Genomic DNA, 18,890 nt, shown 5'->3' with positions numbered 1-18,890 from the left:
CTCCAGGATTATTCAAGTAAAACCATTTTGAACACCTGATCTTGGTGACTATACAGCACATCCAGAACTTGTGTCCAAATGAATGGGTCACAATAGATACTCTTGATCACTGAAGAGGAGGTGAGCAAACATAGGGAAGCCCATTGCTCTCTATCTAAAATAACTATCAAGTGATTAGTAGAGAGCATAGGAGCATACCACTTCGCGACCCCAAGAATGGGAGGAGATGATAGGAACCTTCCAATTAATGTCTACATTAATGTTTAATGCCATGAAAATGTACTTCTTTCATTTTAAAGTAAAGCAAATAACAAGTTCTGATTTGTTTCAAAGAAAGGTTATATTCATCACTCAATTGTAATCTTTTTTGTTTTCTCATATGTATAGGAAGGATTATTTAAAATATTTGTTGCTTTGGCTAACCTTTTCCATATATGCATCTATCCATGTGGGAGGTGAAATTGAAGGCACACTCAAAAAAAAAATGATTACAAATTCATGAAGCAAATGGAGACTCTGAACAGATACATATAGATTTTGTCAAAGTGAGAACTCCCTATTCAGGGTGGTGCAGACCTTTAAACCCTTGCCCAATTGGAAATCTCAGATGAAGGATATTCCCTGTGTTGTGGCTGCTTGACCAGTCTTTACACCTCATTATATGACAACCTCCCATAGAGAATATATCACATTCTTCCATTTTTTGTTAAATTTAGGGTGTTGTTACTGGCTCTTAAAGGTTAATAAATTGAGGGAGAAAGTAGAAAATGCAGAGATCTTAAAAAAATAACTTAAAGCATGGCAAGACAACAGTTGATCAGGAGAGTGCCTTGATCAGCATCATAATGGAACTTCTCCACAAAGGTGGCAATAGATTGCTTGTCCCTTTCTGGCTAGTGGAGGTGGCCAGGGATGTCCTGACCATTCAGGTCCTGACCAGATCTCCAAAGCTACCCTAAGATAGCTTCAAATATATATGTTTAGAATAATAACATCAAGGGATCCTAAATGAGTCTCCTGAAAACTATAGATGTTTAATTTTTCCATTTCCTTCATTCTTCTTTTGTTCCAGACAATTCCAGACTCCATTCCCATTTTTTTTTTCTATGTGCAAAAACTAAGGCTTTGTGCACTCTGTTGCTATGGAAACAGGAGAGAGAGAAACAGTTTATGTATTTCAAAAGCTGTCAGCCTATATGCTTTGGATTTTGATAACTAAACCTACACACAGAGCATCTTTCCTCTACTCCCAACATTTATTTTTTGTATACATATTTATATATATATATATATATATATATATATATGTTCTTGGGAAAATTAAGAATCTATTCATTAGCTTTGCTGAAATCGATTTTGTACTTAGTTTAGTGTCCAGAGGACAGAGAATAGCCTCAGTGACACAGTTAGAGAAATGTAAAACTGTTTTAATAAATGCTTACTAAATCAGAAGGAAGACAGAGTTAGCAGGCATCACAACTCGATCTATTTCCAAAATAACAAAAAGATTGAAACTCTATTAATTTCAAAAGAGATCTGAATGTTGCCTGACTTACATTTCATGGAAATGTAATGTCTGCTATACCCTCTCTTCAGCTCTCTAATAAAAGAGCTATTTTGAAATTACAAAATACACTGTGTTCTCCCCCAGAGAACCCAATTCAATAGCTTATTGATTTTTCCTGGCATCCTTAGTCTGGTGTGAAGGGGCTTCTGGGCTCCTGGACCTGGAAGAGGGGAGTTTGTTTGTAATTGATTCAGATTCTGTACAGTAAAGCTACCTTCCCACACCCCCAACTCAAGTCTTTATGATAGTCCAGCCCATTAAGTGCTTGCTTTCCGACTATTCTCGGTTGCTTTCCAGCACTTCCTTATATTTTCAAGAAAATGACTGCCATTGTAAGGTCATTTTTATCAAGTTTAGATGATACAGTTAAGTGAACCAGGAAAAATACATAAGAACTTCGACCTTCAAAACTAGAGCACACTTCCAGTAGGGAAGGGGTCTGTTGGGCTCTCTACTGTAAGACCCACCATCCTGGTTTTTGTAAGGAGATGATCTGCTTAATTCTGAAAATCAGATTTTCACTGAAAAATGTGTTTTTATTTTATCTTCCAAAAACCCATATTAATAATAATTGACTTGTATATATGCACAGGATGAGTAAAGGACCAAGAACTGCTGCTGATATTCTAATTTTCTTTTTTCTTCGAGAGAGAGAGAGAGAGAGAATTTTTTAATATTATTCTTTTTTAGTCTTCCATGGACACAACATCTTTTTTTATTTTTATGTGGTGCTGAAGATCTAACCCAGCGCCCTGCCCCGTGCATGCCAGGCGAGTGCACTACTGCTTGAGCCACATCCCCAGCCTTTTTTTTTTTTTTAACTAAAAAAGAAACATCCTTGAATTAGGGGTAAAAAAAAGAAAGAAAAGCTGAAGTTCAAATCTACTGGTCACAAGAATTTCAGTGTCGCATTAGCTTAGTCTTCTTGTTTTATGTACTCAACTACACAATAGATGGGAAGGCTTACAGAATTAGGACTCTCCAAAGTCAATTATTTTGTTATTCCTAATAGTCATAGAAATTTTTTTCAAAGAACTCGGAGCATCTAATTGACTTTATCTCACAAATACTTATTCCATTCCCAAGAGGTGATACATTTAAAATTTCTATTAAATTGTTAGAGATAAATGAAACCCAGAGATATCAAACAAGTGGCCTTCTTGAGGCATGTGACAGTGTCTGTGGTTGTTTACAGATAACATGGAGAGAACAAGCAAGAGCTTGCCTGATTGAATATCAGGTAGGCAGATTCTACAAATCCCCACTAATCAGGAAGGAGGTTTCTACAAGGTATCAATGGATTCTTTTCTCAGTAGCCCTCTCCTCCTCACAGATTTTGTTAATTATTTGGATGAAAATATCAAATGAACAGTATGAAATTTTCAGATGGTAGAACATATATTGTATAGCAGAACCAGATTTCAAAAACAATATCTTGGAACAATGGCTAAAGCTAACAAAATTAAGCTTTGTAGAAATACAATTGCCCAATCTTAGGTTAGGGGAAAAAATCAGAAATAGTTATGAACGAAGTTGAAGTCTCTAGTTCTAATGAAGACAGAACTGTGCACCCACTTACCATACGAGGGAGATTTCATTACTATACTCTGTGATACACGTCTACTCAAGCAAAACCACCCCAGCTACTGGCTGCTATAACCCTGCTGCTGATTGACTCATAGACAGAAAAGAGGATGAGAGGTGATTTCCAGACACTGGGGGAAAACAGGAAGGAGAATTAGTGTATAATTTTCAGTTTGGAAGATGGAAGGAGACCCTCATCGTTACACAAAATACATATACAATGGTGTGAGGGGGAAGGGAAAAAAGAGAGAGAGAGAGAGAGAGAGAGAGAGAGAGAGAGAAAAGTGTCACAGTAGATTGGATAGAGAGAGGTGATGGGAGGGAAGGGGAGGGGAGGGGACGGGGGATAGGGAGGGCAGCAGAATACAACAGACACTAGTATTGCTGTATGTACATACATGGCTGTATAACCAATGTGATCCTGCAATCTGTACACGTGGAAAAATGAGAATTCCTACCCTATTTGAATCAAATGTATGATATGTCAAGATCATTTTATTGTCTTGAGCAACTAATAAAAAAAAATTCAGTTTGGGGAGATGAAGTGTTCTGGAAATAGATGGTGGTGATGGTTGCACAACACTGTGAATGTACTGAATACCACAGAACTGTACACCTAAAAATGGCTAAATGATAAATTTTGTTATGCTTATTTTACCACAGTGAAAATTTGTTTAAAATGAGAAACCCAGATATTCATTCCCCAGGGCAGTGCCAATAATTTGGTGAGCACATCCAAAGTAAAATCATCTTCATAAAGATCTGCTCACCAGATCTTGCCCTTCCATCCCTGAGACTGTTTCCCTCTGACAGTACACACAGACACAGAGATTCTTATGTGGAATGTATTCAGGGTGTGCACATGTACTTGAGTGAAGGAGAAAAGATGAGAAGAATCTGACTTTTAAATGAAGGGCTTCAGATCCCAGGTATAATAGGATAAAAATTACCATTTACCTATCAGAAGGAAATAGGGTTACAGAACAGACATATTGAAAGAGTATTCACAATGTGTTGTAATAATTGTTAAATTAATTCACATTTCTTAGAAAGCATAGAGGCTGTGTTATTTACAGTAAAAGTTGTCATACTTTATTATGCATAAGATTCAACCAGCAGAGTTTATTTGAAATTCAGATTTACTGCCCCCAACTGGCAGTTTTGATCTAGTAGACCATGGACTGGGTAAAGTAAAATTTTAAAAAGAAATCCAGATGTTTTATGATGAGAGGTGCTAAAAAATATACATTGAGAAACACTAAGTCCAATAGTTCTCAAACTTCTTTCTCAGAATCTCTTTTTATTCTTAAAAATCACTGAGGATACCAAAGAACTTTCATTCATATGGGTTGTATCTGTCACTATTTACTATACCAGAAATAAATACTGAGAGCTCAGAAAAATATTTCCTTCTAATTAATTAAAAAATTTGACACTAACTTTTTTTAACTGTGTGCGGTGATGAAGAATTTAAAAGCAACTAGTGCTATTTGGTGGCTGTGCTGACCCATCATCCAGGGGACAGCAGTTCTTCCCACCATCACTTTTGCATGACCTAGGCAAGATCAACAGTATGATAAAGGCAAATAACATCCTATTATTTTTATGGAAAGAGTTGTGACCTCATAGACATGAAAGGGGCTTAGAGACCATACTCTGAGATCCTCTAAGGCACCCCATTTGTCTAATGTTTATCCATGGAGATGATGAAATAGAAGCCAGTGGTGATGGTAATGATTGGGACAGCACCTAATGTCATCATGCCACATATTATTTTTTTGAGTTTAACATCTACTTCATTGAATCTTTACTAGACTTCCATGAATTATGCAGTATTATTATCTTCATAATAATATGAAGATTATTGACAGATATGAGGTTAAAATACTTGTCTGTGCTCACAAGGTATACAAGTGGCAAAGCCCACACTGTCCTCCAGACATTTTTCTGGAAGGAAGGGTGATATACACTGAGAAGAGGCATCACCCAGGGACTGCAGCCCAGGGCATCTGAGGTGTTCCACTGGGAAGCATAGTATATGGAAAATCATCAAGGTTATATTTGCCTCAATAAAACCCATCGGCCTGTGCCAACCATATTTAGGCTTTAATTATCTTAAGGTAATTCATGTCTATTTTATAAACATTCATTTCTGTAATTCCACCATCTTATTTTATCTTATCTTAGTTTGGTCCAGTTGTTTTAACCAAATCCTTTGCTTTAGCCTTAGTCGCCTGCTTCATGGATAATCTTCTACAGTGAACTTTACCAACAGTCATTCAGCCATGGAACAGATAGATACCTGTACATTTCTATCCAGTATAACCTAGAAAAGAGGCTTTGTCGGTACACACTGGAAGAAAAGATACAATATCAGAAGCTCTATGTAACCACAGGATATCTTGAGAGTGACCTGTCCATGTGCTTCTATTGCCATTATGGAGGGGGCATAACCCACACATAAATGCGCACATTCTCTTCAAATACTTATCATCCAATCTATAACTAACATTTGTTAGAGTCTGTAAACAAGTCTGGATGGCGCCTGGCAAAATGCCAGAGGGAGTGGTTTGTGAGGTGGAGCCAGCGAGCCATTAAGTGTGGAGATTCCTTATTGGTTGACTGATGTATCTAGTTTATGCTAATTAGATAAGCTGTGTGGAATGTATAAATACTGCTCCTGTCCTGCAATAAACGGCTCCCACTCCTGCTGTATCAACGTACACAAGTTGTTTGTCACCCCCCGGTTATTTTGCCCAGCCAGCCGGCCAGCGGCAAACATTGTTTGCTTTTCCATACATTTGGGGGTTTGTTCTATTTCACGAGGAGACTATTAAGATTTAACTAACATAATATAGTATCTATATTATGTCCCTGCTACCTCTATTTGGTTGCTTTTTTTTCCCTACCTCTTACATCCAGAAAACTTTCCTGTGACTATATTTACATATCTTGCTTTATATGTTTCTTTTATCAACTTTCAAAGAAAGAAGGAAAACTTATATAATTGAAGAGACTGGCTTGTGGTCATGCAGATCTTACATTGCATTTTAGCCTGAGTTTTAGCTCAAACTCTCTGATATCAAATCCAGTGAAACAGAACAGGCCAAGGAACAAATCAACTAAGGGAGAAAAAAAAAAGAACAAGTGCATAGCATTCTGAATACCAGGTACGTCCTAATCTGCAGTGTATTTAAGGCAGCCTCATAGCATTTATTCAAGCAGGCTGCTTTGGTTTATTCAGTAAGCTACAGAGCCTGAAATAAGAAAGCACCTTTGAGGTAATCAGGCTAACACTGGAGTTATTCTCACAGCATTAGAGATTTCATTTCCTCCCAAATAGTAATGAATCACAGTTAGAGTATGTATGAATGGTACAGAGAGAGAAAGCAGTACCAACACTGCCACCCCTTCCATGTATTTTATTGTGATCTTCTCTTCCATTGAGCCCTGAGGTTGCTTCAATATTCTTCTCAACACAGTACTCCAAGCGGCCACTACCAATTGATCACAGTTAACAATTCAAGATGAAAGCAATTTTCTTCTCAGGTTTAAAGTCAGTCTTCACCTGTGTAAACAACTCAGGTACTATTCTTACTTTTAGAGAGTCTTACATATGGGAGTATCACATTTGAGATCTCTATATATTTGCAATTACTTACATGTTTATTGTCATAAAGAAAACAGTCTGACACTATTTAACAAATAATTCAACACCTACTCACACAGATTTGATACATTTTCCATTCCTAAATATCATCTGTGTCCTTTTATCAGAATCTAAATACAGCCACTTGCCACTCACATTTCGTCTATGTCCTTCAGTAAGTCAAAGGAAGGTGAGTCAGAGCCCTATTCTACCTGGGTCCAAAGAAAATGAATGGTACACACCTGAGCATTAGAAGCTCCAGTTCAGACACCTCTGGCTCACTCATCAGCCCTTGCCTGCTCACTCAAAAGAGAAAGGGGGCAGAGTTGGAGCCTGAATGAATTCCCCAAAAGAAATCCCCATGCAATACTAACTGGACTCTTAATCAACTTCCAAATGCCCTTGGGCTTTTTAGATGAGTTAGGCAAGGCCTGAAGATAAACCTCTAATAAAATTAAGGTGATTATTCATTGCAGTACAATAGGAGAATCAACATTTTCTGGTAGGCAGCAGGGAATCGTACAACCCAACAGCTGTGCACTCCCTCAGAAGCTCTCCCATGGGTGCTCTCAAGCCTCAATCAGGACAGTGATAAGGGAACTATATAGGAAATATGGGCTGCTGATGGCTCAGGTGAGTCGGTCAAAACCAAAAAAAAAAAAAAAATCACACTTCAAATGGCTGCTTGCATCAAGAGAAGCACAAACAAAAGAGCAGAGAGAGAAAGCAGCGCCACATCACCAACTATCATGGAGGCTCTCCTTATCATTCCACTCCAGTCCCTGTGATTATGAGGAGGGAGTGAAAGCATCCACTAATCAGGGCAGTGTGGTGTGCTATTCACAAGCTCATAACTGGCAGTAAAACAGAAAGGCCCGTGTCTGCTCTGCTGAGTAATTTCCACACTGAGGCCCTGAGCAGAGATGTCGCGTCATTTGTAACATCTGCCTTGGCATCCAGGAGCCAAAGTAAGCTATTTAGAGAGTTGCACTGCTTCTTCCTCCCTTTTCTTATGACAAGTCTGAGGGACTTGAGGTTATTTATGATGAAAACCAGTCTGAGCTCTTCAGAGAGTTGTCAGTTTGATGCAGGTGAGACAGAAAGGTGGATCGGTGGCTTAGGAAACACTCTAGCCCCCTATTTACCTTGGAAAGAGGGGAGAAGTAGCACCAAGTACAGATGGAGAAACTTCGAGTATTAAAGGAGAAACAGGCAGTGTAGATGGAGAGTTTCTATAACCACAGAAAGGAAGACTTAGCCTTTATGCCTCATTAGTTTCCTGGCTTTGGACAATTTCTTGGACAGTGAGAGTAGACAATTTTTTTCCATCTAAGATTATGCCCCAGTAAAAATGATGGGATCCAATACCACCACTAATTCTAAGAGCATTTGGCTTTTTTCAAAAAAAAATTTATAGTTGTCAATGGACCTGTATTTTATTTATGTATATGTAGTGCTGAGAATCGAACCCAGTACCTAATACATGCTAGGCAAGTGCTCTGCCACTGAGCCACAACCCCAGCCTAGCAATTGGCTTTTAACTGTAATCTTAGTCTGTTCCTTATTATTCTAAAACAAATACCCTGGACAAGTTCCTCTCACTCCTAATGTGTATATAAACTACCTGGGAATCTTGTGGCAATGAGAATTTTGATTCTAAAGTTTTGGATGTACTGGGTATCCACAGCTTCCAAGAGGCATCGTTGCTGCTGGTCTATCCCTACCCTTAACCTTCACAGTAGCAAAGTACTAAATAACACTTTTCTGGACCACAAAAGTGTTTCTTAAACAGTCTTTACTTTTCTCTCTCATAATTGTGACTTCCCTTTAAACAAAAACAGAGATTCCAAAGCACAATTATAGCATATAAACTATATCTTTCCAACAGTAAGTCATATATATATATTCATTATATAATGAGAAAAGTAAAACTGTAAAAGAGAACTCCACCCAGGCCTGAACAGGTGTGGGTGGCCACTTTCTGATGAGTTTTGAGGATGAAATAAAGCTTAGTGGGTATGTGCCGAAGCCATACACCTGTGCAGCTAATTGCATATTCAGAAATCCCAGAGAAATTGGAAAGAAGAAATATGGAACCTCTTAGCAATTTGGTACTTAGGAAGTGTATCCAAGTAACACAAGGCAAATCAAAGCCATTAGCCATTCTATCTAGAAAACGAAAGTTCCAGGGACCTTTCATTACAGCTTCTCTTGCTTGGCCTTGAACCATATCATGATTAATGACACTCAATGGATGGTTTCTTTTGCAAAGCTTTGAAGTAAGTATTATGGAGCATATGAAACATGAGGACTTACCAGATGACCTCAAGGAACCCACTGAGAGGATGGAGAATGGAGTAGCCAATTAACAGAATTTGTTTGACATATTTCCACTATTTTCCTACAAAATTTCTGCAGGACAGTTATTGCTGCAACAGTTCCTAAAAGACTGGCTCCATATATCAGCCAATGCTATGTTGAAGGTTTGCTACAGCAGGATTGCCAACTAGAATAATTTTAATCACATTTACATCAAATGATCCCCAAACTGAAGTGGTTTTAAACTTTTCCACTGCCCTTTCTATCTCCAAAATACTCAGTGTTAATCAGGGATGGGTTCTGCCTCACAGCTTCTCTGAGAGGTTCATCAGTATTCGTCTTTCCATTTTACAGACGGGAGGACTGGGCAGAGAGACATTTAGTGACTGCCCAAAGCAAGAGCTGGAATCGGAAACTGCACTTGGGCCCTCTAGTCTCATCCTTAACCAACTGAGACATTCTGGCTCTGTTACCCCAGCTTCTTGCATACACCAGGCCTTCCAACCACTTTAACAGCCAGCAACAGACAAGTCAGTATGAGCTGCTATGTAGGGAAAAGAAAATATAAGGCAGATTCTCATCCTACATCACTCTAGGGGAACTTTACATCACTAGGTGTCAATCTGGAACCTCTCCTGAGTATTCCGGCTCTCACACACAGATGGGAAAGGCTGGGCTTATGGACACAATCTGGGCCGATCTCAAGTTCAGAACTCAGGAATGGTGGTTGACTTCCCAGGGATTGTAAGTGGAACTTTGAAATATTTGAAATATGTTACTTAACCTTCCTGGGCTTCAAATCTCATCCACAGAGAGGGTCTATTTTGCTCATTTGCCAGTGAGTCAGAGCACTGTCATGGGAAAAGAGTAGGCTTTGTTATTGGCAAAGCTGGATTCATGTCTTATCCCTACCTCCCGTCAGTGCTGTGACACTGGGCCAGTTAGTCAACCTTGCTGGGCCTCAGTGTTCTCATATCCAGTGGTAATTAAATGTGACATGAGCACCAAATTTCTATGAAACTGTAAAGACTTCAGAAGCAATTTTCACAATGATACAGGGAAGATTAAATATGACTCAATAGCTAAAATGCTGCTGATACAGGATAGATACTTGATAAATGTTCTCTTTCTTCCTTTCCTTGTTGATATTCATGAATAAAGTATCTTGAAAATATTTGATAAAGAGAATAATGCAAATATATCAGTCCTATCTTAATAAGCATTCACTCTGGGTCAAAAATATATCAACAAGTTATCTCATATAGAAGCAAGGTAATTGAGGTAAATTAACTGGAAAAAAAATAGAATACCAAAAAGGGGTTAGTTAATTGTCCTCAAATAAATGAACTGTTTTCATTCAATAAATTATGGTTTCCTATTAGTTTTCACCTCTGCTGAAAGACACAGTGAAATGTGTTCTGAATCAAGTAATGAATAAGGAAAAACCTCCTAATGATAATGGTTAAAATAGAGAATGTTTTTTTTTCCTAGGAGAAAATGCTCAGAGCTTTATAGATATAATCCCATTTTAGGCCAGAATCCATGAAAATCTGCAATTATACTGACTCTAAAATAATGACAAATGTAGGGTATTACTCAATTAAGGAACTATTAATAAAATGAAGAATTCAAAGAGACAGCTTAATACAGAAGGAGGACAAGAGTTTTCATCCTGAGTTTATCTATAACTACCCTTTTCACCTTTAAATAAGTCAAATGTTTGGTCCCAGTTTCCTCCTATGTGAATGAGATAGTTGAGCTTACTTATTTCTAGGATGATATTAACCATGTAGTTGGTTTCTCTCCAATTTAAAATGTGTCTAGAATTCTAAAATAAAAGAGTATTTTCAAATTCCTTTTAGTGTCAGACAGACTTTGCAAGATGAGGTAAATTTGTAATATAAATTTTCACCTATCTAAAATGACCAAAACCACTCTTCAATCTGAAGAAGGAGGAGGAAGTCGAGGTCAAGGTCATGTTGAGCAGCTCAGTGAATCTCTGGCTGCGACAAAAATATTCAACAGCAATTTCTGAACAGAAAGGTATGATCATTTAATCCCAGACATGAGCTCTAGAATGTGTTAAAGTCTTCCTTTGACACTTTGCCACCGAATGGACAGTTTATTCATATCCAGTGATATTTAAATGTGACATGAGCACCAAATTTCTTTGAAAATAATTTGCCACCATTTGATTTAGAATTTTCCCAATATTCTCAAAGGCAAATGAAATCCATTGATTTTGTATTAGAGGGCAGGAAGTGCAAAGGACAGTTGACCAATGGTGGTCTGTAAACTTGTCCTCAGTGGAGAGGTTCTTAGGAGGACAGCTGAGATGAAGCACAGGATTAATGGAACCCTCAGGGCAAAGGAATCTTCCCTCAGTCTACAGGAGGTGACAGAGCACAGGAAAGCAGGTCACATTACCTATGTACCTGGAGAGAAATATGAGCTTTCTGTCACATGTAGACCTTATTAATGAATAATCACTGGATTGTTCATTACTCTGCCTACGCTACAAAAGGGTAAAGTGGACAAGGATGAACAGAAAAGATGTCTGCAAGTGAATTTTCTTGGGGATTTGACATGCAGACTGATTTCCAAATGCTTTGACTCAGAGGACTCAGAAAGGAAAAGCAAGGAACAAGTAGGTGTACAGAGTGTCATTTTGGTGGGTGAATGAGTCATACTGTAGGTTTCTTTCCTGCAAATGGTATTGTCACAGTGTCTGCTTGAGTTATTTGATCCAAGCTTTAAAAAGAAACATAGCAAGTCTTCCTTACAGAAAGGAGACCCTAAGGAGTTTAACAGAAATTATAGTTTCTTTTCATCAACACCGCTACAAACCTTCCTGCCACCAGCACTAATTACTGTGGCTCACCAGCCCTGTACTTCTTCAATTTAAGGCTTCACGAATACTCAGAGCTAAACAGTAGAAATCCAACACCAGTGTGGGCTTTTTGCTCTCGTTTTAAAATGCATTATATAAGAGGGAGAATCCTTATCAGGAACTACAGGTCTGAACACACCGTAGGTCTTAAATTAGACCTCTCTTTGAAGCTCAGTAACAGAACGGTAGATAGGAACACAGATACAGCTGAAAGTCATATTCCGGTGACGGTGCTGCAGTGCCTTTTCTGTAAGGGGGTTAGAAAACGAAGAGCAGAAGCCAGAAGACTAGAACCACTGAAGAGCTATGTTTATCTGGGGAAGAAATGCCCACATTGGAGAAGGTTTCCTTGAATTTACTTGGGGGAATTATGTCCATATGGAAGTCAGGTCGACTCTCCCTTGGAGAAAAATACACCCTTTCCTAAGAAAAATTAACTCTTTTAATCACAATGTTTTTGAAGGTAGGATTTTAACAAATCTTTGGTTTATTTAAAAAAAAAAAAATCTTTTATCTGAAATTTGCAATAATACAACTTTGCCTTTTCTTTCTTCTAGGATAGCATATCCTTTTGTTCATATTATTCTTGTTGTACTTTCCATGTTCTGTTCTCATCTCTTTACTGGTCTTCTCCCAGTCTTCTTCATTATTTATCTTTTTCATCTTTCCTAGTTTTTGCATTGCTGTGACCAAAACACCCAACAAATACAACTTAGATGACAAAAGTTTATTTGGGGCTCACAGTGTCTGTGGTTTCAGTTCACAGATGGCTGATTGAATTGCTCAGGGCCCAAGGTGAGGCAGCACATCATGGGGAAAAGGCCCAGCAGAGGAAAGCTACTCAGTTCATGGCAGGATTAGGAAGCAAAAGGGGAGACAGGGAGGGCCCACAGGGAAGATATGCCCGTCCAGGTGATGTACCTAATGACCTGCCTTCTCCAGGCATGCTCTACCTGCCTACAATTATCACCCATTCAAACCTGGATAAACTGACACTTTACCTCTGAACATTCTTGGACCTACACAGGAGCTTTTGGGGAGACACCTCACATCTAAAACATAACACTGTTTAATATACAGCCTGATTATAAAAAAATGCTGTGGGGCAAGAGGTGCAGCTCAGTGGTAGAGCATATCCTTATCATGTACAAGGCTTTGGGTCTGATTTTCAGCACTGCAAATTTTTTTTAAAAATACATATGTATAATGTGTGTGTGTGTGTGTGTGTGTGTGTGTTTAAAGAGAGAGAGAGAGAGAGAGAGACAGAAACAGAGAATATATAAATGAATTAAATCACCCATAACCTCACCACCCTAGTCAGCCAATAGTACTTTAGGAAATGAATACATTTTGAAGGAAACAGAAATCTAAAATTAAATATCATTTTACATCTTTAGGTAGAAAACATAAAATCATACTCCAAGCATTCTTAAAAATGTATTTCCTATATTTAAATTTCCTTAAAAGCCATAACACTTCATCAAAATGTCTTAAGTGGATGAAGATGCTCTCATTTAGCAAATGAGAAGAAAGAAAAAGAACTTCATACAACTATTTGAATGGCAAAAACTGGATGGGATTTATAATGGTACTTCCAGTTCAGCCTCCAATAGTTGTGACATACTTTCACTGCATGAGCCAGGAATGGGTTTGGAATTGTTTCTTGTATCAAAAAGTTGTACTGAAAATTGCCTTGAAAATATTTTCTAAATTGTAGAACTGAAGAAAATTCTTAGACGAATGTCTCTTTTTTTATATCAGATCTCAATTTTCTAAGGTAAATATAAGAACAAGAATATCCAAGCAATCCTTAGATTATTGGGACTTGAGATTTGTACTCAGATCATTTCCTCTATATTGACAGGTAAGATCAAAAGGCCCAGCTTTCTGGAGGCCTTACTGAACTCCCATGGGTGATATATGCAAATGTAATTTTTCTCATTTAATGCTGATATAAAAATCCTAGGTACTAAAAAGCCAGTAGCATAGATATCAAAAAATAACATTTTCCCCCTTTATCCTCCTAAATAGAAACATGATATAATCTCCAAAATAAATTTTCAGTGTTTCATTTGCCCAGCATGGTATTTACCATAAGTCAAGCAGTTTTACAGATATGATTTATTCTCCTGGAGTTTGGTGAAGACAGAGATGGTGGTTCAGGTTCAAAAGACCCTTACTTCACGTATCAGATGGTTGAGCCTCACATTGCCTGTGGGTATTCTGAAGAGACTTGGTGGTCTCAAATCAGATGATTAGCCCAAAATGGATGATCAAAGGAGAAACCCTTTTTTTTCTCTCTCTCTCTCTCTTACAATATTTGATAGGGGTTGGGGTTGTGGCTCAGCATTCGCCTAGCACACGTGAAGCCCTGGGTTTGATCCTCAGCACCACATAAAAATAAATAAATTAAATAAGGTATTGTGTCCAACTACAACTAAATATTTTAAAAAATTGATAAAAATTGTTTCTCCACTTTGTTCATGACAAATTCATTCAAAAGGGAAAAAAGCAGTCATTCAACTATCCAGTTTTTGGATAGTTTGGAAGGAGGAAGGAGTGGGTCTATTGAGGATTAGAGTAAAATTTTAGAGCTAAGCTTGCTTCTTACCAGATATCTTTTCAAAATATCCTTTGTCTTAATCCTATCAATACCCAAACTCTAAAATCCTTCTAATGCTCAGATTCTAAGGAAATTGCTCTATGATCAGATGAGAAAACCTGTCCGTTGAAACCAACACCTCAAACCAAATCTGTTCTGCACTGTTTGAAGAGCACCTAACTCCTCTTGAGGCATCCCAAACGCTGGGTGCTGCTCCATTTGTTCAACATGTGACTCTAATGAATCTCAGGCAATGCACCTTGCAGTTAGTTCACAGAACGGAACTGATGAGCACAGTATACCACCTCCAAGGAATATACCCAGAGCCACAAGCTTCCACACAGAGCTGAAGAAGCTCTGCAGGTTCTTAGCTATAATTATCAAAATGCACATGTGAAATATTTAATTAATTTCAGCCTCTAGTGCAAGGTTTTTTGGGGAAGAGATATTAAGGAGAATGGAATTCATTGGAGGTCTCTGGCCTCTAAAAACTTTCATGCCACTCAACCTGCTGCCAAGCTCAAACGTTTCTCCTTCGCCTTACAATAGTGACAACAAATCCAAGCCTTTGGATTGTAGCATAAATTCAGGAATTCCTTGGAATTCAATACAATTGAATGATAACAAGTCAATCACAAACCACCCATTAGGACATAAGTGAGTATTCTACTCCTGATAAGTTCCAGGCACCTTGTCATTCATCAAGAAAAAGGAAAAGAAAAAAGAGAAAGGAAGTGAAGGATACCAGTGTCAAGAATTGCAATGTAGGGCAACAGGTACTATAACCCAGAATATACAAGACAGAGTACAATGGTAAAACTGTTGAAGGAGTAAAGAAAAACAGCAGAGAAAGTGATATTTAAGAGGAGACAAAGCCAGAGATAAGAGAGCATCCTTACCAATGGGAAGTCTGCATATAAAAAGACAGAAATAAAACAGCATGATGGCCAATTGGATCAAAGATTTAGGAATTAGACCAACAACCTCACAACTAATAGAAGAAAACAAGATCAACACTCCAACATATTGGCACAGACATCGACTTCCTTAACAGGACTCAAAAGCACAAGAAAGAAAACCAAGAATCACAAGTGGTATGACATCAAATTAAAAAGCTTCTACATCACAAAAGGAATAGTAAAGAGTGTGAAAAGATATCTAGGGGATTAATATCCAGAATATATAAAGAACTCAAAAAAACCTAACACTAAAATAATAATAATATTAATAATTAAATAATAATAACACCATCAATAAATAGGCAAAAGAACTAAACAGTCTTTTCTCAAGAGAAGAAACACAAATGACCAACAAATTGGTAAGGTGGCAGGTATAGAATATGCTACGCAATCCCACTGGAGCAGTGACCCAGGAACTGCAAAAGTTGGTGCTAGTGTGGTTCTCTGATCTCCACATACTCATTGAGACACAGACAGCAGGCCACTTCTGTGAGTTGGGGACAAAAATCTGAGGCAAAGGACAAAACAAAACCTGAAAGACAGACATCTTTGTAAACATTGCTCTGGAGTTCCAAGCTTGCTATCATGATATCCCCAGGACATGTTCCCCTGAGATGCATGTGATGGACAGTGAAGATTTTGGTAGGATGAGAGGGTACTTACAGTCTCTCTTTTTATGTAGAATGGAACAGCTTGTTCTGACCATTTTCAAGGCTAAGATTATAATCAGGCACTCATTAGCCCAACTTACCTCAAGGCCTATGTTTTATTATTTTAACAACATTCCTTTAATCTTCAGGGTCGTGTGTGTGTGTGTGTGTGTGTGTGCGTGTGCATGCGTGTATGCATATGTTTATCTATAGATATAGATATAACATGTCATACTTAAAGCACTTTAATTACATGGATGTTACAATGTCAAAAGTACCAGCTTTAAACTCAGACATCTCATTATGAGTTTTTTTTTTTTTTCCTATTACAGATTACACTAAGGAGTAAGTCATTTTCCTTCTCTGGGCTTCTATGCCCAAACTTATAATTCATGACATGGTTAGATAAGATAATCTCTAAAATGTCTTTCCAAACATCTCTCAAGGGGATTTAGTTGATAACCAAACATGAGTAAATATTTATTAATTTACTGCCTTAGTTATCCCATTACTTAGTCAATGAACATGGATTAAACATGTATTAGGTACTCTAGATACATTAATACACAGCACAGAGACTAGTATGGCTTAGATGATATATATTTTTTCTTAGGTGAAAAAAACTATTATCTCAAAAACTATTTCTTCAGGTTGTTTCTCTCTCTCTCTCTCTCTCTCTCTCTCTCTCTCTCTCTCTCTCTCTGAGTCAGGCTTGGTATATGGGTTTGGAGGTTGCCATAGAGGAACAAAAGCATTTATTGTCCAAAGTGATATCCTGAGAAAGTAATCTTGAAACTGCAGATGCTGAGGTCACAACATAACCACACATTGGGGGACTTTTAGCAAAGAACAGTGCCAATAGCTCATGGTTAAAGAGACATCCTGGTAACAGAGTGATCTGAAATAGCAAGACTCAACCTTTTCAAGGTAGACTAGGAGAGAGTTAATCAAAGAACAAGAGAAGGATAAGGATATGGTTCTGAGGTTTCTCTGTGGACATGGAGCTCTCTCTAGGTATTTATGTCTATTGTGCATAGATCTGCCTGGTACAGACAGCTTTAGATGGTAGGTAGGATAATATGTACCTTCTGAAGCCCCTTGCTCTTTATAAGATCCTTCTCCACCTGTCCCATCAAATAGAAGATGAGCTGTGTTAGTTATTAGGGCAATTTTACTTATATCAGGAAAGATAAGATATAGGGGAGATGAGCAAGTACTGATAAAACATCAACTTTTCATCTCAAAATGGTCTGACTGGGAAGTTAAGCTTGCTTTCTAATACATTATTGCTCTTTCTAAAGTTTGTCTCTTGCTGCTCAACAGCCCTTTTGGGTAGCAGAATTGGTTTTCTCTTAGGGAAGTAGTACTCCTCCATCAGTCTATGATCTTGATGGCTGTACACAGCTTTATCCTCAGCCAATGGACAGGCCCATGGCTCAGGAAGCCAGTTATATGATTTCTCCTTGGTACTGAGTAGTAACCGAGAGGAGTGGTGCATGAAGGAAAAACAGTTGTTGCAGAGTCATTTCCACACAGGGCCCTGGGGGAATGGCCCTTTTCTTGGTTACCTTGGGGCAACCTTGGATCCCACCTTCCCAGGGTCTATTTAATCCTGTACCCTTACCTGTCTAGTTTTCTTTCAGTAAGTTCCTTATTTTCTGGGACATTATTATGCTAGGATGCCTAAATTTCTCCCATTTATATTAAATAGTTAAGGTCTCTTCCATATATCGCTCAGTATGATGAACCCTTTCTGGTAAAAGAAAGGTTAGGAGTTTTAAAGTATTTTGAAGACTACTGTATTTTGAAGTAGGCTTGAGAGATGAAGTAAATGGTCCTAGAGCCCCATGTTTGACTGGTTGTGAGAAAGAACAATATAAGATTCAGACTACTTGAAGTCCTCTTTTACTTGAAAGCTTATTTGTATCCTTTCTGAGATTGTGTTTAAAAGTAGAAATCCCTCTTAACAACATGAAGTCTTCTTTAGGGCTTTTGTCATGCCCCTAATTCATGGTCCAAGTGCTACTGTAGGTAGATTAGTTTCATTTGCCCAAAACTTCTCTTTTCCAGTAGCTAATATAGAATTTCTAGAATTTTCCTCCGGCTTCTGTTTTCGTTCCTAAACAAAGGGATTCCATTATCTTCCACTCTTTCTTCAGCCTTGTCCACAAGTCATTTGTTATATTACAGCATTTCCTGAAATTTAGCAAATTCTTGAAAAGAAAGATTTAATCTTCTCAGGAGAAGCTGGGGAAGATTTATGGACGCCTATTCTTAACATGTCAAAATGTGGCTTGGCTGCTAAATTTACTGGGACCGCCTACACAGCTGAGGATTTCTGTGACTCTGCTGGAAATAATGGCTTTAGGAGGTAACCAAACAGCATTAGAGAAAAATATTTGAGAGAAAACAGATTTTTAGGTTGCAGAGTATTTCTTGTTGTAGAAAAGAACATTACGGTTTAGGAGCTCATTAAGTTGTTTTCCCTTATGTTTGACCCCAAATTAGAGTTTGGATTTCTTAATTTTCTCTTCTAAAATCATCTGCAAGATATTGTTAATGATTTTCCAGGTTTTCAAATGCCACACAAAATGAAAGCATTAATTCTTAAGTATTATTATGGAATGAATTGGATTTTGTTAGGTAGCCTTTACAATCCTTATTTTTTCC

Source organism: Marmota flaviventris, chromosome 2 (genome assembly GCF_047511675.1).
Source record: "Marmota flaviventris isolate mMarFla1 chromosome 2, mMarFla1.hap1, whole genome shotgun sequence".
In the NCBI taxonomy this organism is placed as follows: domain Eukaryota; kingdom Metazoa; phylum Chordata; class Mammalia; order Rodentia; family Sciuridae; genus Marmota; species Marmota flaviventris.
Note: the sequence above shows the minus strand (reverse complement) of the source record.